The sequence below is a fragment of the Mus musculus genome, chromosome X (genome assembly GCF_000001635.26).
Source record: "Mus musculus strain C57BL/6J chromosome X, GRCm38.p6 C57BL/6J".
Lineage (NCBI taxonomy): Eukaryota > Metazoa > Chordata > Mammalia > Rodentia > Muridae > Mus > Mus musculus.
Window position 1 is genome coordinate 41,371,433 of NC_000086.7, and position 24,965 is coordinate 41,396,397.

Sequence of the window (24,965 nt, forward strand, 5' to 3'; positions counted from 1 at the left end):
CTCTCTATGGTTCTAATCTCCATGGGAACATGCCTATAAATTCTAGCCATCATAGTAAGTCCCAAGTGATCATTTTCCCCCACTCTATCTTTACTAGGGAGAATGTTTCGGTGAGTGTTAGGCTTTGAATCATATGTCTCCTTTCTCTATAAGACTGAAGGCTAACCTTTCTTGGATATTTTATCACTTTTTTGTTTTGTTTTGTTTTTTGAGACAGGGTTTCTCTGTGTAATCTTGACTGTCCTGAAACTCACTCTGTAGACCAGGCTGGCCTTTAACTCAGAAATCAACCTACCTCTGCCTCCCAAGTGCTGGGATTAAAGGCATGCACTATCACTGCCCAGCTTATCACTATTTATAATAGGAAAATAAGCCTGATAATATTAGCTCCATTTTGTAGTCTGACTAACAAGTCATGGCAACACTTGATGTATAAATCTATAAAATGGTACGTTGATGAATTTTGGTACAAACATATTCTCCAACCCTGGGTGAAACTATAAATAACTGTTTAAGGATGACAAATAACACTTATTTTACTATAGGTTTATGTGTCTCAGAATTTCTGAGAACTTTATATGAATGTACTCTTACCTAAACTTTACCACTGACATACAAGAAAAATAGGTAAGGCTGAGTAAGTATTTACTTGTCCATAGTGACACGACCAGTAAATAGTGAAGTCAAAATTTCAGGCCTTACACTTTCATTCTGGTCCACATGCTCTTGGCCATACTGCCAAGAACCATGTATTGAGATTAAAATGCATGCAAGTCCTGATTTCACCTCAGAGATCTGGAGCAGCTGTGCTGGCAGAGCCATCACCATGCTTCTGGCTAGAGATCTATTCCACCTTTCCCTGGAAGAGGAAAAGAAAAAATATAAGAAGAAACAGCTGGTTCAGAGCCCAAGTTCTCATTTCATGGATGTGAAATGTCCAAGTTACTACAAGATTACTACAGTTTTCAGCCATATTCAGACAGTGGTTCTTTGTGTGTGTTGCTCAACAGTGTTGTGCCAGTTCACAGGAGGAAAAAGCCAGGCTCACAGAGGGCTGTTCATTTAGAAGAAAGCAACATTAATGCTCTATACAGCCTCCTGAATCTGTCTTTTCTCACAGAATGCCTTATCAAGCTCACTTACTCCCAAAATGATGTAATTATGTTTGATTTTATAAAGCATACAACAAAGACCTCCTATTTTGGTGTCAGGTATTTAGTTATTTATAATTTTTTTAGTTTTAATTATGGACCAAAAAAAAAATTGAATGCAACTCACTCCAGAATTTTTCCGTTGGATATAAGAGCATCAGTAGCCCTGGACCTGGTGTTGCAGGGCTGTAACTACAGCTATGTAGGTGACTGATGCTGGAAGAGTACAAGTTCAAGATTTGCCTAGATCTTTCATGGGATGAGAGTAAGGCTAGCCTAAGTAACTTAGCAAAACCCTGTCTTAAACATTTTTTAAAGATGATTTTTCTTAAACTGAGTGAGGTCCTGAGTTCCATCCCCAACCAAAAGGGGAAAAAAACCCAGGACATCAATATATGTGAATAAACCATTTTATTTTTATTAATCATTACATTCATTTGAATCTCAAATGATATCCCACTTCCCAGTTACCCCCCCCCACAATCCCCCATACCATATCTTCCCTCCTTCCTCCCCTTTTCCTATATGAGGGATCTCCTCCACCCACCCACCCTCTCCCGCCCCACCACTCCAGCATCCCCCTATGCTGGGCATAAACCATTTTACTATAGCATGTATAATAGTTTGAAAAACTCATGGAGGCAATGTGAATGCTCACTACTAAAGAAATTGTTAAATAAATTATAGTACACTAGTATTTAACACTGAGTGGTATTTGGCTACTAGCTGAGATTAATCCATGTGTGTTGAATTGAGGTTTCAAGTTACATATTAAAGATGAAAAACAGACTAGAGAATTCTATGAAGTGTGGCTCATAAATGGCTCACATAATATATATGACTGTAGCACAGACCTCTCCCTTGAATGTCAGACCTCCTACTCAATGTTTCCTCTTCAAGTTTCCAAAGCACTGCAAATTCAATATATCTAAAAACTGGGCATAGTGTTTTCTATCTCAAAATGTAATTGTTTCTTGTGTTCACTTCTTTGTTAAGATATATGTATTTTCAAGTTCCATCCATTTGCCTGCGAAAATACCATCCTGAGTGAGGTAACTCAATCACAAAAGAACACACACAGTATGTACTCACTGATAAGTGGATATTAGCCCAAAATTTCAGAATACCCAAGATTCAATTCACAGACCATATGAAGCCTAAAAATAAGGAAGACCAAAATGTGGATGCTTCAGTGCTTCTTAGAAGGCTGAACAAAATACTCACAGGAGGAAATATGGAGACAAAGTGTGGAGCAGAGACTGAAGGAAAGGCCATCCAGAAACTGCCCCACCTGGGGATCCATCCCATATACAGTCACCAAACCCAAACACTATTGTGGATGTCAACATGTGCTTGCTGACAGGAGCCTGATATAGCTATCTCCTGAGAGGCTCTGCCAGAGCCTGACAAATACAGAAGCAGGCGCTCACAGCCAACCATTGGACTGATCACAGGTGTCCCCGATGGAGGAGTTGGAGAAGGGACTGAAGGAGCTGAGGGTGGTTTGCAGCCCCATAAAGAGAGCAACAGTATCAACAGGCCAGACCCCCCCCCCAGATCTCCCAGGGACTGGACCACCAACCAAAGAATACACATATGTAGCAGAGGATGGCCTTGTTGGACATCAATAGGTGGAGAGGTCCTTGGGCCTGAGGGGGTTCTATGCCCTAATGTAGGGGAATGCCAGGGCAGAAAGATGGGAGTGGGTGGGTGTGTGGAGGAGCACCCTCACTGAGGCAGGGGGAGGGGGATGGGATAGGGGGGTTCTGAAGGGGAGACCTGAAATGGGGAACACAGTTGAAATGTAAATAAAGAAAATATGCAAGGAAAAAGAGAATATATATATATATATATATATATATATATATATTCACAAATAAAGGAATTAAACTTTGACCTAATATTTTGTATCTTGTGCTTCTGAATACAGGAAAATTAACAATAAGATGCACTTAAAATTCTTCATGAAAATGTATCCTTGTGTGAGGGGTATAGGAAAATGATTCTTTCCAGGGAGTTAGTTGCTCTAGCAACCATGCCCTATTTTTTCATCATTCCAGCTTGGCTACCAGTTCATAGGTATTACAGCAGAAAGTCCTTTTTGGTTTTGAGCCATCCTAAGTAAGTAATGCTATAGCTTGAAAGTCCCTGAGTACCAAAGGCATGACAACCCTTACAGAAATCTGCATTTTTCCTAGCTTTCTTTCTTACTTTGGAACTCATCCTGATTCTCCCGTTTAGAATCCCAGAGCTCTGGGCACAGAGTCCTTCATTAGTAACCTAGTCCTACCAATAGGCAGGTCTCATCATTGCTTGGTAAGTCCTGAGAGGTTGACTATCACTTGATTCTTTATGATGATGCTTGAAATTTCATGCCAAATGTCAGCTCAGAACTGTGATAAGTTTCTCTATTACTTATTGTTTCCAAAGAGTGGTTTTATGCCCTGATGCGACTTCAGTGTTTCCTGGATGTGATGTACTCATCATGGCTTTTGAAAAAATGACAAAGCTCTTGAAAATGGGGCAAGATGCATATTATCAACATGACTTCTTAATTGATGGGAGACTAGATCTAGCTTGGTATATCAGGTTCATACAGCTTTTGAAAAACTTCAGACTTTTAGACATCTCTAATATAATGTTTGAGATAATTCAATATATACAACATTATCTTGCATTTATGTCAGCTTTTACTTCTCTTCAGTGTTTTCATGCTGTCATTTTTGTTTGTGCCTGCTATATATCAGATTTTACATATCTTAGAATAGGTACTAAATGAATTAAAAATCTTTCAAGGCTAAGAACTAATTGCTCCATGATTTGAATACTCAGGAACCAATAGGATAAGAGTCAGACAAAAAAAATGGCTAAACAATGAATATGGTCAAAGTACATGATACATATATAAGAACACATCATAATGAAACCTAATGTTTTATAGAATAAAATTCCACATAATTTTTATAATTGTTTAAAATAAGCAGTAATTTGTCTATGTTAATTTATAATGTGACTTTTAAATAATATTCCGTTTTTGAAATGGTCTCACAATGTGGTCCAGCTGACCTGGAACTCATGTGTAGACCAGGATGACTTTGATCTCCCAGAGAACCACCTGCTTCTGCCTCTCACGTTCTCAGCTCATTTTGCAATTAGAAATGAAGTTAGCCATAGAGGGAGTAGAGTTCATCAGTATTCATGTTGGTGAGAAGTAATTATGAGAGTGTGTCTGGTGGACACACTCTAAGACCCTTTTATGGCAAGGATGTTGCATGCGCTGTCATGGGATGTCAATCACATAGAATGCAGCTGCTTTGTCTTCTGCACAAGGTTCGCTGTATCCAGAAAAGGATGCATGAAAAAAGACTTTGTGTCTGGATGGAAACTTGGAAAGAATTGTGCAGGATTATTTTTTAGTCCATACACAGTTGCTAAAAGCCATTGTAGAAGATTTCAAGATGGTTGTTACTTCTTTAGAGTCCAAACACCTAGCATGTTTTGTTGCCTTAGATTCTGTTGGGTTTTTTTTAAGCTATGAAGGGAGAAAAAAGTAGAAGCTTAACAGAGGTAAACTGTTAATGTTGGTGTGTTAGCACAAAAACAAATACAGAGGGCACACGCAGGCAACTCACAAAATAAGAATATCCAAAAGGCATAGCAAAATGCTCAATCTTTCCATTAAAAATAATGACAAGTTCAAGTAAAACCAATATGACGACTTACTGAGAAAATTTAGCAACTGTAAATAAAGAGCAGCCAGAATTGCTATGATTCAGAGAAGTAAGAATTCTCAAACATTGCTTATAGGAACACAAATGATAAATAAATTAAACAATAAGTAGCAAGAGTTTTTACCGGCCTGTCCTTTAACTCCGCAACACTGTATTCAGAAATGTAATCCATTCAGAGTCACAGATGAGAACAGAGTTGTATGCTTAAAGATTCACATTTCCTCATTGCTATAGCAAAATATTGCAATGAAAATTTAAAAATAAGGGGATTGATTAAATAACATATTTCAGGATGGTATCTGTGGCTCAATAGCAGAATATTTGCCTAGTATACAGTCCTAAATTCGATCTATAGCACACTAAATATTTTAAATAAATCAGCCAATCCTAAATTATACACACACAGTTATTTTAACTTATATGAGACACAATGTCATAGAATAGAAGTTTAAAAATGTATTTTAAATCTATGTTGAGGGCTACAGAGATGTTTATACATAGCACATACATACATAAACAGAGAATTAAAAAGCAAACTGTGCAACAGTCTGTAAAATATGACATTTTAATATATCATGACTATGATTTTTATAGACATTAAGACTTCATTAGTTAAGAGTACTTGCTGTTCAACCATGAAAACCTGTGTTTGATCACCATCATCTACATAAAAGCCAGGTGTGGACAGCCACATATGCATTTTAACCATAGCTGCATGGAGCAGAAACGGGTTGATTGGCAGGGTTTGCTGAGCAGCAACTCTAGCCAAAACAGCAAGCTCCGGGTTCAGAAAGGATCCTGGCTAAAGGCAATAACAGAGAAAATAGTAGAGCATGACACCAAGCACAGTCCTCTGGTCTTGCCACACAGGGTATGGGAATGCATCAACACACACAGCTTTACACACAATATATATCACACATACATAGCACGTACTGGGTGTGGATGTGTATAAACAGAGGAATAAAAAGCAAACTGTACAACAGTTTGTAAAGTATGGCATTTAAAAATAGCCTGACTATGCTTCTCATAAACATTACACCTTCATAAATAGTTCTGCCTTAGAAGCCCATTTGTTTTTTTCTAAGGAGAGACAGAAAGGGAGTGGATCCAGAGTGGAGGGGATGTGGGGAAGAACTGGAAGGACTAGGGAAAGGTGAAACTGTAATTAGAATTTACTGTATAAAAAGAAATCTATTTTCAATGGAAGAAAAAATGAATAAATTAATTAAGTCTCAAAAAATAAAAAGTAGAAATTAAAATAGATATCTTAATAAAAGTGGTGTTTTGTGCATATTTTACTTGGATCCATAAATTTTATCATTTCTTTTTGTCACTAACATTTTACTCAATGAAAATATGAGGTCTAGGATTTCTGGAATCATAGATAGATAGATAGATAGATAGATAGATAGATAGATAGATAGATAGATAGAGGGTGGATGGATGGATGGTCCTGTGTTAACAAAACGTGTGTGGAAAAGATCCTCTGTCATCCTGGGCCCATAATTCTCTATGATGACTAGACTCTCTGGACATATATGACATAGTATGAGAACTTTTATTGTATGGAGCCAATGCTATGCATATACATGTGTCTGTATAAAAAAACGAAAAAGAAAGAGGGGAAGAAAAAAGATGAGAAAGAAGAAAAACTGACTGGCTAAATATAAAATAATATCAAAAGTAATTAATGGTAAATTTCATTTGTACTGTTATACATATCCTCAAATGCTAAACAATGAATGGGTTCTATTTGTAGAGTTTATCGAGCAGTATTTAGGTTCAGACTAAAATGAAGCTGTAATACAACATATCTTTAGACTGCCTGTCCCCTCCCCCCACCATACACACAGCCTCCCCATTATCAGTATCTTGTACCAGAATAGTTTCACCGCCCTAAAATTCCTCTGTTCTTGGATTATTCATTCCCCCTACACAACACCCACTAGAAACCCCTGATCTTGGTACTATTTCAGTGGCTTTCCCTTTCCCAGAATGTCATGTGGTTGGATTCATAAGGAAATATGCTTTTCATATTGGCCTCTTTCACTTAGTAATTGAGCTTGACATTCCGTCCATGTTTTTATTGCTTGAAAGTTTAGTCTTTAGTGCTGAAAAAAAATGATTTTGTGGTTTGGATGGACATGGCTTCTCTAGCTATTCACTTGCTGAAGGACATTGTTACTTAATATCAGTTTTTGAAAACTATAAATAAGGATGTTACCAACAGTCCTCCATTGTATTAGGGAAGCCTGGTCTTTCCATAAGACCATACTATGCTGCTTACAGCTCTCTAAGCAGTACCAGCTCTCTGACGGGACTGCAGTTTTTTCTCTCGTAGGCTTTGACAGCTTTTGATAGGGAATGCTGCCCTCAAGAAATGAAAATGTATTTCTTCCCCTTCTGTCATCTGGAAGATATTGTTAACAATTGATATTATTTCTGTTTTAAATGTTTAGAAAATTCTCCAGTGAACTCATCTAAGCCAAGGCAGGTTATTCATACTAACTTGAGTTTTCATTATATATCAAGCACCCAAATTGAATCATGCAGGGAACTGCTCCATTTCATCTACAGTATCAAATTGGCAGACTTTGAGTTATCATTAGTATTGTTTTTTTAAATATTTATTTATTCTATGTATTTTATGAAGACACTGTTGCTGTCTTCAGACACATCGGAAGAGGGAAGAGGGCATCGGATTCCATTACAGATAGTTGTGAGCCACCAAGTTGTTTCTGGGAATTGAACTCGGGACCTCTAAAAGAGCAGTCAGTGCTCTTAACCACTCTCTTAAGCCATCTCTCCAGCATTCAATAGTATTGTTTTATCTTTTTATGTTTACGTTCTACATTAATACTACCTGTCATTTCTAATACTACCTATTTTTTCTCCTTTTGTTAATTAATCTGACTGGAATCATATCAATTTTGTCAATCTTCTGAAAATCAGCTTTTGGGTTCACTTGTTTTTACCATTGATTTCCTACTTTTAATCTTTAATGCATCTTTTCTTCTGCTTACATCGCAAACAATCGTGGTTTTCTTCTGATTGCATACAATAATATTTTGTCTTAGATCTTTCTTTTCTTGTAGAAATATTACCTCGGTGCTAGGAATGTCCCTCTACATACTGCTTTCACTGTGTAACATAAATGATTTTTACTTTTACGAAATTAATATTTGAATTTTAATGTTATATACTGACAACAATTCTTAGGAGGAATAAAATCTAACAAGGGTTTTGTTGAATATTTTTAATACATGAGTAAGTGGTTTTAGTTGCAAATTCCATCCATGTATTACCATTCTTTGCTTTGTTTTTGTTTACCATTGGAGATTTGGAGGATATTTTTACCTATCATTCTATTAAAGGTTTCTTTCATATACCTCCATAGCAGTCAGAAAGGAGACACTGTATGACTTCTGTGGGGTTTTTTTTTTTGAGTGCATATTAGGCTGTTGTTAGATGAAATGGTCTGTACATAACAATTTTATGATTCACTGATAGTGATGCTAAGTGTAACTATGACCTTACTAATTTCTGTCTAGTGGATCTGTTCATTTCTGATAGAAGAGTGTTGAATTGAGCAATGTATTTTGAGGATCTATTGTTAAGCACTCATATTAAGCATTGCCATGTCTGGCAATTATTGAGTCATATCATTATGTGAATATTTTCAAAATATATTTGTTTCCATCTATTTACTTTTTTATTTTATGTGTCTGAGTATTTGATTTCATGAATATCTGTGCACCACATGCCAGAATGGGGAATTAGATCCCCAGGAATTGGAGTTACCAATGCTTGTGCGTCACTGTGTGAAAGGTGAGAATTGAACTTGGGTCTTCTGGAGAGCAGTAATCTTAACTACTGAGCCATTGCTCCAGCCTCCATCCACTTACTTTTAACTCTCTTTTTAAATCTTTAAAAATGTTTTATATACATTTACTTTTAACCTGCAAATGTTCATGAGTTATAGTGAATACACAAAAAGAATGTACAGTAAAGTCTTAATTTTGGATCTACTCTGATTTTCTTCCCCTTTTAATTTTTTTATTTATATCATTGATAAGTGATGTGATATTGCTGGAGTTAGATTAATCACAATACCTCATAACTTTTACTCTTTTATTTATTGCTCTTATTAATTGTTCATAATTCTATCTTCCACAGTTTTCTACTTCTTGTAGATTCAATTGGGTGTTTATAATTCCATTTCCTCTCATTTTAGCATATATATTATAATTTTTATTATATTTTATTTACATTCTAGCCATTGCCCCCCTACCGGGTACCCCCTCCCACAGTTCCTCATTTCCTTCCTCCTCCCTGTCTCTGAGAAAATGGTCTTCCCTCACCAGGCCTCCCCCTTCCCTGGGGCCTCCTCCCTCTCCCACTAAGGCCAGACCAGACAGTCTTCTGCTATATATGTGTTGCGGGCCTCAGACCAGCTAGTATATGCTGCCTCATATACTGGTAGCTCAGTATCTGGGAGCTTCCAGGGGCCTGGATTAGTTGATATTGCTGGTCTTCCTATTGAGGTTGCCCTCCTCCTCAGCTTCTTCCATCCTTCACCTAATTCAACCATAGGGGTCCCCAACTTCAGTCCAATGGTTGTGTTTAAGTATCTGTGTCTGTCTCAGTCAGCTTCTCATTGGCCCTCTCAGAGGACAGCCATGCTAGGCTCTTGTCTTTAAGCCATCATAGCATCAGTAATAGTGTCAGGCCTTGGTGCTTCCCCATGAGATGGATCCCAAGTAGGGTTGGTAACTGGACCTTCTTTCCTTCAGTGTCTACTCCATTTTTGTCCCTGAAGTTCTTTTAGACAAGAACAATTCTGCATCAGAAATTTTGTCTGTAGGTTGGCAACTCCATCCCTCCATTTGAGGCTTTCTCCTCAGTGTTGGACATTTCATCTAAGGTCACTCACTCCCTTTGAATCCTGAGAGTCTCTCACCTCCGGGTGGCTGGTATTCTCTAGAGGGTCCCTCACTCCCATTCCTCAAGGGTGCATATTTCCATTCACTCTACTGGCCCCCTAGGCTTCTCTCCTGTACCAAACTTGCCCCCCATACTTGATCCTGTTCCCCTTTTCCTCTCCCCCCTCTACCACCCATATGCCTCCCTCCCTCTGCCTCTCTTGACTACTTTTTTCCCTCTCCCAAGTGGAATTGAAGCATCTTCACTTGAGTCTTTCTGCTTATTAAAGAAAGTTCTTAAGTTCTGTGGGTTATATTCTATTAAGAATAAGGATATCATGAGTTTTGCAGGCAAATGGATGGAACTATGAAATGTCATACTGACTGAGGTTACCCAGACTCAAAAGGACATACATGTGTACTCACTAATAAGTGAATACTAGCCAAAAAGTACAGAATACATTATAATCTTAAAAGCATTTTTATGGTTGGTACAGGGTATATAACAAACATTACAACTAAACCAAGCTTACCTTCAACTAATACCCTCCTGGTTTATTGTTGGTATATTATTTTTTATTAATTAATTTATTTTTACTTATTCACTTTACATCTTGCTCACTGTCCACCTCCCTGTCACCCGTCCTACAGTCCTTCCCTGACCCACCCTCTCCTTCTCTTCTTAGGGGGTGGGGCCTCCTCGGTATCCCTGGACCCTGGCACAACAAGTCTCTGCAAGGCTAGGCACATCATCTCCCACTGAGTCCAGATAAGGCACCCCAGCTAGAAGAACTTAACGCACATTCAGAAGGATCCCCACACAAATATACACTCTAGTTATTTAGGACCCACATGAAGACCAAGCTGTACATCTGTTAGATATGTACAGGGAGTAGTTCAATATTCTTAATCTTCTTTCCTTTCACCATTGCTAATATTCTTTGGCTTACACACAAATACACATAAGTGTGCATATATATAGATGTATATATAAAACATTTTTATGTACATTTCTATATGTATCCAGAAAGACATCATATAATTAAGTCACATTACTATTTTAAAGTCTAGTGTATGTCAACAAAAATTAATAAGAACATTTTAAAATATATTTTACCCTTACATATTCATTCTATGATACCTTGTTCTTAACTTTACATAAATCTAACTTACTGACTCCCTTCTCTGTCTAGAAATTCTTTCAATACTACCCACAAAGTACATCTATTGGCAACAAATTCCCTTAACTTTGTCCCCCCAAATATTTTTTCTTTCATTGTATTTTAAAGGCTATTTTAATTGATAACTAAAACATGAAATCTGTACATATCAGTGAGCTATCATGTAATGTTGTATATCTATTTATAGCATATAACATTTAAATAAGGTTAGACAAATCTATTCAAACATTTATCATTTATTTATTTATGGTAAAACATTTTAAAATTCTAGCTTTAAAAAAGTATATTATTCTTTCTATACTTATTCTATTGTGCAATGGTCACATCAGAAATTCTTGCTTTTAACTAATTATAGCAAAGCTTTCACTGGTCTGGCTTCCTCTAACTATTCTTCCCCTGACTACAAGTTGAAAATGAAATGTAATTGTCAGAGGTAGGGGGAAAGTGGAGGAATTGTACGATGTGGTACTTATCGTTCTCTGACTGCCTTATTTCACTTAACATGATGATATTTCAGTTCTCCTTTAGTTTTAAAGGATAATTTAAAATAGTCTTAAGTTATAAAGTGTTGCTTTGTCCTGTCAACAATATAAATGCCTCATACTGCTGTTTTCTTGCTTGCACAGTTCCTGAGATGTTAAATCTAATTCGTATCCTTGTTCATTCATATGTCAATGCTTCTCCTCTGCATCTCTTCCCTTGATCTCATTACACATATACGATGTCTTATAGCATTATCCAACAGTTCTTAGTTTTGTTTGTCTCCAGTCATCCTTTCTCCTTCTACTTCTCCTTTTCTCATTCTTTTCCTCTTTCACTTTCTCCTCTTACTCCTTAACCTTCTCCTCCTCCTCATCTCCTCCTTCTCTACCTTCTCCTCCTCCTCCTTCTTGTTTTGAAAGTTTTGAATTTCATGTCCTCGTGTATTCTCTCCTGAGATAGACCTAGTCCACCATGGAAAAAGAGCTTACTAAAAGACACTCTTCATTTCTCCAGGTTTTTTTTTTTTACTGTTTATTTTTTTAATTAGGTATTTTCTTAATTTACATTTCAAATGCTATCCCAAAAGTCCCCCATACCCTTCCGCCCCCACTCCCCTACTCACCCACTCCCACTTCTTGGCCCTGGCGTTCCCTTGTACTGAGGCATATAAAGTTTGCAATACCAAGGGGTCTCTCTTCCCAATGATCGCCATCTACTGCTACATATGCAGCTAGAGACACGAGCTCTGGGGATCCTGGTTAGTTCATTTTGTTGTTCCAAGCATTGACACCATTGCATACACCAGCAAGATTTTGCTGAAAGGACCCTGATATAGCTGTCTCTTGTCAGGCTATGCCAGTGCCTGGCAAACACAGAAGTGGATTCTCCAGTTTTTTTTTTTTTTTAAATCTTTCTTAGTTCTTGCTTTCGCTCATAGAAATTTCATCTATCTGTTTATATTATTCAGCTCATCTTTACAGAATTTTTACTTTACAAAAAAAAAAAAAACCCTGAATATATTAAGCACAGTTTTCTTTTTAAGTTCTTGGTCAATTTCTCCATACTTATATTGAATCTGAATATGGTGCTGCTAATTGCTCAGTTTATTCAAATGCCTTTAATATGCCTCAAAGGTTTTTGCTACTGTTGTCCAAAGATGGACATATTGTACTGAGTAAAAGAAGCCCTAGTAAATAGGCTTTCTGTGATGAAGCTGGACAGTGTGTGGAGGAAGAAGCATTGTAGGGTCTTATGATTAGGTCTCAGTCATGCAGTGTGTCTGTGCCCCCAGAGTGAACTTCACCAGTGCTTCGCAGGATTTCCCCTTTACATAGGAAAGGATAGGAAAAGACAGTTAAAATTGGGTATTCCCTTTCCTCCACACAGACTATACACTGATAAAACTCATAAAATTGTAGAGGCACTCTATAATTAAGTCTTCCTGGAATTTTCAAGTCTCATACTTGCCTACACTAAGCCTCCAGTAATGTGCCAATTATTGTTAGACTTTTCTACCCCAGGCACTGTTTCCCACAGAGCTTTCAGCTTCTGGGTTTCTGCTTCTACAGATTATGGCTCTTGTCTTTCCAATTATTGGGGCAGTAATTTGCCCTGAATCTTCACTCTCCTCAGATATCTAAAAGGAGCTGTTGAACTTTTTAGCTTATTCACATTCCTGTTTGTTTAGCATACAACAACAGTATTGGGGCAGTAATTTGCCCTGAATCTTCACTCTCCTCAGATATCTAAAAGGAGCTGTTGAACTTTTTAGCTTATTCATATTCCTGTTTGTTTAGCATACAACAACAGTATTAATATCTAAGCTTTACATGCAAAACCAAAACCAAGTTGGTTTCAATGATTGGCAAGATACTTGATACCTATTGAGAAACAAATTGTAATTGTCCTTTGGAACTGATTTCTTAGTGAGTATATATGTATCATGTTTTAAAACTTATTTTCAAAAAGATCTACATGAGGAAGATTCAAAAGTGAAGGGCTGGGAATTTTATATCTAATAGGTCTCGTCCATCCTCTGGGAAATCATTGCTTTCCCATCCCAAGCAGACAATAAGCAATTCTACTCCCAAAAGAAGACAATCGTTTCTGGACTTCAACCACTTTAAAGTGAGTTCATGTTCCTGCCTGGAGCAGCTCAGGTACAAATCTGGATAATTTTCCTTTTCTCGTCTTTTATCAGGTTTAACCATTAAGAGAAGCTTTTGCACTGCTTATTCTCAAATTCAAGTAAATTTACAATGATGGCATAATCCCATAGAGCATGTCACCTAGATGTTGCCAGTAGTCTTGTCAAAATACATTATAACTTTACCAACTTTGAAGGCCCTGACAAAGACAGGACCAATTTGACACCAGTCAGGTTATACTGAAGTACTGTGTCCTCTATTTAAGAAAGTAACCCAGGTTGCCAAGTGCCTGATTTCCCATATTTATCACTTCTTTGTTGCACTAACATGTTTCCATAAGTCCATTGCATAAATATGAACACACTGCCTAGGGAAGTGAATATATTAAAATTTCTGAAAAATTAAATTTCTTAGAAATTAAAATACAATCAAGAACAATTTAATGGATATGAAAAAGGAAGAAAATTCCAGACATGAGAGGGACCTGAGCACTGTTACTGCATATAAAAATAAAGGATAAAACAGTTGATGAAGGTATCAAAAAGGAATTCAAAAGATGCCTATTTATCCTTCAGGTCCCAAATGGACAGCTTATCACCTGACAGTTTACCTCCACTGGAAACAAGAAACTTGGGTGCTTATCATTTTCTTTTTTATCTGCCTCTTCCTCTATGAAGAAGAGACTAAAGAAAAACAGCAACTGGAGATTATTATAACAGAATTAATAGACGATAAAGAAATGGACTAATGGAACAAACAGAATACAAAGGTACCTGCCTCAGACTTCTAGTCTCAGTGGTGCTATTTGGGAAAACTAATGTTCATTAGCACATGTTTGACTGGGAAGATAAAATTTCTCAGATTAGACAATCTGCCTGATATCCTTTCATCTTAATTACTATTAGTGCCCCTTCTAAAGAAGTATCCCAGAGCAGGTGATATAAGACATGCGTGATGGTGGTTTGTGAGCAGACTAGCAATGGGCTACTAATTTCCTTCAGGTCCAGGGTTAAAGTGGCTAGAGTGTCCAAACCTATTAACTGACATTCTGAGGGCTTGTAGAAAGAATGGGAGGAATATAGCAAATGTAGGCACCATGGCCATTTTGATGGAGGGTGTCCCAAATGGGAGAGGATGAACAATTCAGCAAGTACAAGCTCTAGTGGTTGGGTTGAGGAGTGTACTGCAACCTTTAGTAGTGACTCAAATCGTAACGAAAGGAAACACTGGTTCCCTCAGCCTAGTCTCCGGTTAGATGGGATCCATGTATACAAACAGCTGCCATGTCCCACACTCTCACCCAAGGAGAAAATGGTATTTACTCCAGACAGGGTCACTCAGCCACAGGCTGGATTGACATTCATTGATGAGACTGGCATTTATCTACTCTGCAACTTGTTAAGAAGACCTTAGTCCCCAGAGAATGGCAGCACCTAGAACAACCAAAGAAGAAAAAAACTTAATAGCCTATTCACAGAGAAAATGCAATATAAAAATTGCTATACTGATGTATTTAAAAAAAAAAAGATTCATTTGATTATACACATTGAATTCCAACCCTCATAGCACCAGGGAGGAAATCATTCTAAAATTGATAACTTGTGTTTTTTTCCTTCCCAAAGTTCGTGTTCCCATTCAAATTGCAGTAAATCTTTAGAGACACTGCCTTCTGAGCCTAAAGCCTATTTCCCCACCTAATTCTTGTCTCTTGGTAAATACTTGTAATGTATCTAGGAAATCAAAAGCATAATTTCTTTTTCAATATATGCAAAGACATTCATCTCCTGCAGTTGAGGGGGTGAGTTAAATGCTATAAAAACTCAGAGTCGAGTGCACGGCAGCTTTAGCGTGGCTGCTTGTCCCTCTGGCACTGCTTTTATTTCCCAGCAACAGCATTGATGGAGGTGGAGGCAAGGTTCTGGCCTCCTGGTTGCTGTCAGAAAAAGCCACTGTTATCTCATTGTACACTGAGGAGCAGGTGAAGAGAGAGAGAAAAAAAAGAAAAGATAATGAAAGCCTCCCACAAGCCTTTTTGCCTCTAAAAATCTTAACCCAAAGCCCCGGACCCTGCTATTCTGTCTTCTGCTGTGTGCATAGAGAACAGGTAATCAGGAAAGCTAATCAAAAATGCATTCATTACAGCAGAGCGACAGTGGGTGAGAGCGACTGAAGCTTTCATTTGGCAAGAGGTTTCAGGACTGGCACAACGTGGGCTCCATAGCCCTTTGGCAAACCTTTAGCACTTCCCTACTGCCCTCCTCCCTTCCCCGCTGGCCTAGCAATCGCTGTCAAGCGCAAGCCTGCTTTTCCATTCAAGGGAATCTAATTCTTGCACTTGACAAAGCTTCCCTTCAGTCACCACAACCCTGCTCTGGAAAAGCTGCTTTCTGTCTAATAAGGCCTCTAAGTAGTTTTATAATCCTTTAAAGGTGTTTTCTCACTTGAAAAATACATTTTTCTTTGTTTTCAAAACAGGAAGCCATGGCTTGCCAGGGCTAAAGAAACCCAAATGCTGACAAGAGTCTGCAAAGGTAAATGCCTGTGCTGCTGTCTCTGACTTAGTAAAAAATGGTCTCCTGGAGCCCTCAGGATCAAAAAATAAAATAAAATAAAAATCTCCCGGGAGACAGGCTGAAATATTCAGTTATGTTCTTGTGTTATGGACTAATAGCAATTACACATAACCTCATTGGACATCAGGCATCATCCTCCATCATATCAAATTTCTCTTGATAGCCTTGTGAAGTATGTAGTACATTATTGTGAGCTTCCTCACCACGCAGATGGACATGGTGAGATCTGAGACCAGATCAACCTGTAGTCCTTGGGCTATCAGACTTCAGCAGGGCTATGTAAGTGGCCCAACACAAACTCATAAATTTGCTGAAAACATTATGAGGATTCTTTTTGTAGTTTTATTTTTGTAACTAGCTAGTGACATCATGTCCCCATGTGAAAAAGATGGACATGCTAAAATACTAATTTCAAATATAGGGATCTGACCTCTGAGCAATTCTGGCTCTTAATCCTCCCACACTGGTTTTGATAGAAAAAGACAACTGTATCCTATCCGTACACATTTCAGCACCTCTCATCTCAAATAATAAAGGTAACTCTACCAGGGCATTTGGTTATTATTGAGGAAATAATTATTTCACAAGGCATATAAATATCACTCCTTCCCCTGGTGGGAAATCTGCTTTAGCTAAGGTGAGGAGAGATTTTTCAAAAACAAAACTCTTTCCAAAGTTTGTATTTATTGCAGTACATTCACGCTACTGATTGAGGACTCACTGAGTCTATACTGATGTAGAAGCAGCTATCTGGTCTCTGACCTTTAGGAAGACACAAATGAGTTGGAAGACTAATACACACACACAAAGGGGGCAGAGAAGGACAATGATTTGGAGGTATGGGAAAAAATAATTCACCAATATCTCAAGCTTGATTTTATCTATACCTCTTACAGCTGTGTGTCCCTGAATAAATAATAATGATAACAGCAACAATAATAATACCTAACCCAAAGGGTTAGCACCCTTGTATTCAGATTGGATATGATAATATATTAGAGCATTTAGCACATGGCTTACACATTAAGAGTATTTGATAAACAATAACTAACACTATAATTGTTTTTTGCATATATAAGATTTTGTAGCTTACATTGCATAGCCAAGGTCTTATTAGAGGAATAAATGGTGATTTGAGGTGATATGATGAACATCTGATGTTACTTCAGAAGTATGGTAGGAGATGGTAAGAGAATGGAGTATCAGGGACTTGACGAGGTCAGAGTCTTCTTTGAAAAATAAATATCCTAAAGCCATATAATTTTAATTCCAAGGAATCATTAATCTACATTACAGAGGACTATGTTTTATTTTTAGTACAATACTCAGGAAATCATAAAAATGACAAAATAGCCAATTTTACTTGAAAAAAAAAATGCTTAAGAGTTCCTTTAAGTGGCAAGCACCTGTGCTGAATACAAAATAAAATTCAATTTACCTAATTCATTTGCCACTCAAATTTTAAATGTATGCGCATTACATAAAGCAAGATTTTCCCACATTATAATGTATAGAAGCAAATTGCTGATGTCCATTTCTGCCTTGTTGGCATTTACAACCTAGCCTCTTATCATGCTGTGGCCAGCCACAGACACACTCAGCCAATTTCTATATTCTTGAGAAACAGGAAATGTTACCCTCACTCAGACTTCAGTTCTTTTCAACTGCCACTAGTTCCTTAATAGTAACAGAAGTGCCATTTCCCCCAAGAACATTGTGGGCTATACTAATTACTTTCATGTGAGTGCTCACACATAGAGAGGAACTATGGGGAAGTTTCAATGGTGAGAAGGCAAGAGGGAAAAATGTATTCTTCTTTCCCTCCATACAGTTTCAGTCCCAACTCTTCCCCATTATGCTCTGCACTTCAGGATACTGTCTTAACCACAATGTGTAGCCGCCATCTTCTCTAAGGGGTTGCCAAATGTGATCAACTAGACAGAAGGACATTTGGTTTCTTTGCTCTAGAATCAAAACCTATTTCTTCCTTACATTCTTGGTGATTAGTTCAATAAAATATCATTTGTTTGTGTTTTATTTAATTCAAACCCCCATCTGTTGATTAGAAAGAGAAATATTCAGTATATATTCTGTGCAGGCATTACTCAAGGGGTTGGGATTACAACAACAAAAAGAGCCTAGGTAAAAAGGAATGTCTTTATAATAATCACCTAAGACTGTAGATTTGTGTTCTTTTTGTCTCAATAGTAAATGGAAAGGTCTGTTTGAAATACTGCTGTTTCCATAATCAAGAACTCTTTGTTGAAACTATCTTGCCGAGGTTTATCTCCACAGTATATGTTGTACCAGTCTGAAAATGTAGTGTTATAAAAAAAAAATTATAAGAAAAAGAAGTATCTACCTTTGTGGATGTCACAATCTAAATCAAACACAATTATTTAAATATTTAATTAAATTATAGAGTTATACTGTTTCAATATCGAATTTCAAACATGCTAGAATGATTACAAAATACCTAAGTTTAAAAATATTACTGAATTATAAAAATGTATATTTTATGCATTTATTAATGACACTGTTTGTGAATTCAAAAAGGATTTTGAAGTGACCTAAAGCAAAAGGCCCAGACATTTATTACCTTAGTTTTTACTCATAAATATAAAGTAAATGCCAACTAATATATTGGAGGATAAAGGAGAGGTTCAATAGACAGAGTCACTGAGGCTTTCGACTTGCTTAATTTGTCTGCAGTTATTAGAAACTGCCACTTGATGGTGGTAACAATGCCTCAGTTTATAACCATATGAAATGCATGGGCAGAAATGGGATTTATAAGAATAAGGTTACAGTGTATTTCTTTCAAAAGATTTGGGACATAATTCATAGTTAAAGAGTTTAAACAGCAGGATGGCTGGCTCAGCAGTTAAGAGCACTGGCTGCTCTTCCTGAGGTCCTGAGTTCAATTCCCAGCAACTACATGGTGGCTCACAACTATCTGTAGTGGGATCTGATGCCCTCTTCTGGCACACAGCTGTACACACAAATAGAGTACACAGATATTAAATAAATAAATCTTTTTTAAAAACCCAAAACTTAAAAAAATAAAATAAAAAAGCAGGCTGGAATGATGGGTCAGTGGTTAGAGCACTGGCTGCTCTTCCAGAGGACCCTGGTTCATTTCCCAGCACTTACAGGGCAGCTTACAACTGTCAGTAACATCAAGATATGACACTTTCACACAGACATACATACAAGCAAAACACCAATGTACATAACAAAATTTTTAAAAATTGCAGGAATTTATTTTTAAAAGGAGTTTTTAAAGCTTAGTTGATTTGGTAAAAAAAAAAAAAAGTGCTTATCATATTGAGTTCAGATCACCAGCCAGTGTGCCAGTGCACACCTACAATTCTGGCACTAATGTGGAAGGAAAGAGGCAGATCCCTGGTGTGTGCTGGTCAGCCAATCAAGCTGAGTCACTGAGATCCGGAATTAATGAGAGATACTGTCTCAAAAGTTATGGCGAAGAGCTGTAAAGGAAGACATGTAAAATTGTTCTCTGGCATCTGGGCAGATACACACACGCAAATAGATGTACATGAACCCACACACCCATGAACATCCATGTACAAGTGCATGCATGGGTACATGCACGTTTGAACGGACACACACACACACATACACACACACACACAGAGAGAGAGAGAGAGAGAGAGAGAGAGAGAGAGAGAGAGATCTTAGAATGTTGTCATGAAACAGTTTTTATTTGTTTTCTACTTTATTGAGGGTTATCTATGTAATCCAAGATAGCATAGAATTTACTCTGGTAGCCCAAACTCGCTTTGAAGTCCAATATTACTGTGTCAGCCTCTGGAGTGCTGAAGTTACAGGCAAGTAGTACTATACCCAGAGTCAAGAAACTTAAGAAAGTTTAGAATTTGAGTGCCCATGAAACCCCTCATTTATTAATTTATTCAACACAATATTTATTGAGACACCTGTAGTTAGTAAACATTATACAAAGCATTTAAGAATAAAATTCATATGCAAAGGAGTTGACAATAAGGAAAGCATCTTTGTAAATAAAAGAGGAAAATCAGTTCACATGCTAACTTGTTAATAATGGAAACTGTGTAATTACTTTCCATTTAACATCCTTTGTTTGATAGATGCTTTTGAGAGTCTCTTTCTTTTCCTATTTGTATGAAATGCTTCTAATTTTGATTTTTTTTCTTGAATCTGGGAATACAAATAATTCTTACTTCAAAAAGCTATTTGTTGTAAGATTTAGTGGGGCCATACATCTAAACCACTTACCTGAATACCTATGCTTAGAAAATAAATAAATATCAGCAATCATTGTCATTATCACCATGATAATTGTCTTCAGTACTATGTTAGCACCATCATCACCAGGAGTAAGAATATACCAGATATGTAAGTAGGTGAAATTCACAGTTAGGGACTCTTTGTTTTCTCTTCAGATTTAGAGGGAGAAAGGGTTATTTAATTTGATTTGCTTTGTTGTTGTTGTTGTTGATGGTGGTGGTGGTGGTGGTTTGCTTGTTTGTTTTTTTGGTCTTTTTTAAAGGTATTGCCTTAGTAGAATTTTACTAGTATAGTAAACCTGATCATAGAATAATCTTTCAGCCCATGCACGATCAGTAAGATCGTGCCCATCTTTCTCAGGCCTCTTGCCAAAAGTAAGGGCAGTCCAGTGAATTTCCTTTTTCCTGTGCACCCTGAAACTTCTCTTGAGACCAAAGCTACACAGGAGGGAGGCCAAAAGAAGCAGCAAGGGACTGTTGGTGACCTCCCTAGGAGAAGTGCCTTCCCATACTTTGAACCCCTGGGGGGTGAGGGGGCTTGGCAGATAAACTTGCTCTCTGGAGGCTGAAGTCAAGATCCCAGAGAACTGAGGAGGAGGTGCTCCACACCAGGCCTGTCTCATCTAGAGCAAGTACTGCCCTCATGAGCGTGATTTGTGTAGTTGCTTGGCTTTCTCTGTCATAGAATTCTTAATGATGTTTGAACAAAGGGTCCTGTGTTTTCATTTGCTCTGCATCCCACAGATTAAATAGCCAGTCTTATCTGCAGTGAGTAGTTTCTTAAAAAAATGGGCTACACACTGAGCAGGCCTTGATCTCTTAGTTCCCTCCTTCCTGCACTACTCTCCCTCCCACCCACTTTCTCTTTCTTTGAGACAGCATCTCACTATGTCACTATGTCGCCCTGCCTGGTCTCAAACTTTCAATTCCAACCAGACTGGCATAAAACTCATAGCAATCTTTCCCGCCTCTGCCTCCAGAATTCTAGGATTACAGGCGTAAGGTATGTACCACCAGACCAGGAGACCTCACATTCTACATTTGAGTCCTTTTAAATGTCTAAATCGGAATCCTGAGAATGACTGCAGAGGTATTTTTCATATTCTCTTCTCCGTGCATATTTTCTCAAAAGTAAAATGAGCTATAACCACAGTCCTTGGCTTAGCAATAGCACTGCAGTGACCTTTTAGTGAGTCTGAATGAAGAAGTCAGTACAGGAAGCCAGAGTGGCTGGGATTCTACATGTGATGTAGGGATGTGGCAGATAGCCTGTCCTGATTAAATTCCTTACCCCCAACCTATTTCTGGAGAATCTTTACAAATATTTTCATTAAGTCCATGGCATGAGATAATCAATTCTGAATGGGAATGACTCAGTATGAACTGGATGATATCAATGTCCTGTTTACCCCGCTCTTCCTTCTTTGTCCTTCTGCCTCTCATGTTTTCTATGGAAAAGTATATGAGATGTATCCCCAACTCACAGACAAATACGCTGAGGCTCAAAAAGTTAAATTACTTCCAGAGGTCACATTCACAGTTGTTTTGACAGAACTATGATTAGAGTCAAGGTTTTCAGAGCCTTAGCACAACACTCATGTCTCTAAAGATGCTATGTGTGTATATATCATATCACTTTTCCACAAAAGCCTCTCTTGTAAACACATTGTCGTTTGGAGCTGGATTGTCCTTTATTGTGTGTCACATACTCATTGTTGTCCTGTGCTTCCGAAGAGTTTTAGTTCTGTCCATGGACTCTACCTTCAAAATGCCTGTAGACATCTTTCCTCTAGGCTCCATAACCAACGGCAGCATCACTTATTCCATCAGCCTGATAGCAATTACAAACAAACAAGTTCACAGCCCAGAGAAAATCTTCAGGGATTTTCTAGTGAAGCACAAAACTCCACCGAAATTCACATTTTCTTATATTTGAACAAACAACAGATTCTCTTGACCTAGGACATCCATGGTTTTGTTTGTTTGTTTGTTTGTGAATTTGTTTATATGCTTAGTTGTTTATTTTGTAGGGCTTTAGATGGGTTCTTACAATGCCCCTCTGGAGCACGTGGAACTCACTATGTAGATAAGGACAACCCCAAATGTGTAGCAATCTTCCTGCCTCTGCCTCAAAAGTGGTTGTATAATATAGACATTTTCAATAAAAAAAATCACTGATTTTAATTTTGTGTGTAATCACCCAGAACACTGAAAAGTGTTGAATGTGCCTTTTTTTCCCCCTTTGCTTCAAAATACTACTACTATGCTCATGAAACTGATATCACAATGATTCAAAAGGATATGCCCACAGCACACAGATTATACCAGATTAAAATTTCATAAAATCAGCAATTGCTATTCCTCCTTAAGAATTAGCCACAGGCTAAATTTCAACTGTCTCTAGTTATCTTCTTCATTCCTATAAAGACTCTGAATTCTCTTTCAAACAAGAAACTCAAAACTTCCTATACCTAAAAAAAAAAATGTTTAAAATTAACTTCTTCCTCAAGATAGCTACAATCAACAATTAAGGCAGCAGAAATGAAAAAGTGAAAGTGGGAAGCCAGCAAATAAAAAGTCCTCTAGGTGACCCTGAAAACAACTACCTTGTCTCACCTAGACACACCGTACACGTTGACATCTGAGCTCACAGGTCAGTTTTGACATTGAAAGAAGGCATTGTTGATAGTTGTCCTGGGAATATGAGCATAAACAGAATGATCTTGGGCAAATTAGACAGCAGGGTTGTGCTTCTTTAGATCACATGTAAAACCACACCACAGCCAGAACCTATTGTAATTAGTTATTAATCTGCAGTGTCTTAAGACCATATATCAATTCTCATACATCTATGGCCAACCTGGACTGGGGCACACAGACTATAGCTGCTGAGATGGATTTTCCAGTCCCAAAAGGCCTATGAGTCAACTCTAGTGGCTCTGTTCCATAGATCTTTCATTTTACTTGGACAAAAAACTAGCTGGTACCCGCCCTTCTCATGACACTGACCAAAGACAGGATGACAAGCAGAAATGTAGGAAGGACAAAAGCTGGAATTGGTGTACTGCCAATCTTCCCATTGAGAAGAGCAAGGGAAAAGTCACATTATCACATTAAAGGAAAAGAAATAAGCTGTCAATAATAATATCATGGTAAATGTATAGATTCAGGAAGGGATGAATAGCTAATAGAAGCTATTTGATCTAACACAGATATTTCTCCTGTCTTAAGCCTATTACTACCTGCCCCATATATAGGAAATGTCCATTTGCCTCAGCTGATGTTATCTGCTCACTTTGTAGCATGCAAACATATGAATTTCAGAATTCATCAAGCAACCGAAAGCTTTTGTAGTTCAATATAAAGAATAACTTCTTAAACAGTTGAGGCCCAGCATTTTGTCAACATTTCTAAATGCAACCTTCCCCAAGGTAGAGCTGGCAGGTCAGGCTACTATAGGTTGAGGGGTTAATTTTTCCCTGATTTGCCCATAGTGTATTTTAGTGACATTTTCTAACATTCCCAAACGAGTAAAAAGGTGTACATTAATAAAAATGTCAACAATATCATCCGTAGGAGGTAATGTAGAATAATTCACAATAAATTAACACTTCCCATCAGAGAGATGTTGCAGCTTATACGAATGTCACTTTGTGAGAAACGGGAGTCCCGTAGCCATGTGATTTCCATCTGCAGTTTTCAAACCCATTCAGAACCCACCAGGGGATAATTACTTCTTAAGATGTGCCCATCCCAGCAGAATATTTTTGTTATAATTCAATTTTCTCACATACTCAGCCTCACAGCATGAAGAAGACTCTGGTCTGCTGGATAAAGCCCTAAAGGGATAAGAGATTTTATTCTTCACCATTCAGCTGTGTGACCTTTGGGGGCTCACTTAACTTCTCTGATTATATAGTTTCATTGTTTATTGGGCTTCTATTTACCAAAGCACTTGGTAAAATGGAAAGTGCTTCTTTATTAGTTTCTCACCTAGAACTCTCAATACAGAACTAGTCAGTGAACTATCAAACTGTAACACACCAAACACTAGACTAAAGCCAATTGTCAGGGTCTTCTAATATTTCTAATAACCTAATAATAAAATAATTACTGTTCACATTTGTCAAGGAGCACATCATTAAAACGATACATTTTAGGAATTACTTGTGGCCATTTTCCAGGCACCATATTTTTACCTCAATTGTGTGTCAATCACATGAGTTGTTTAGAAATGGGAGAGTGATCCTACACTAAACCCTGTAAATGGAACACAGACATATAGACATGGACACAGACACACTCACACACACACTTTGGTGACTGATTCTCGAAATGTAGAAAAGAATGTGGCATTCTTTTTTCTGTAGAATTGGATCCTACATAGTCATGGTATTTTGTATGAGCTATTTCAAGATGATGTGACACAGATAGAAAAACAAAGAATGTTCCAGCCATTTTGCCTTCATGTAAGAAATAGAAGAA

At 37.6% G+C, this 24,965-nt stretch overlaps 1 pseudogene; it reads left to right on the plus strand.

The window, feature by feature from the left end:
* The first annotated feature begins 826 nt into the window (after window positions 1-826).
* Gm14577 lies at window positions 827-1,066 on the plus strand (annotated as a pseudogene).
* The last annotated feature ends 23,899 nt before the right edge of the window (window positions 1,067-24,965 follow it).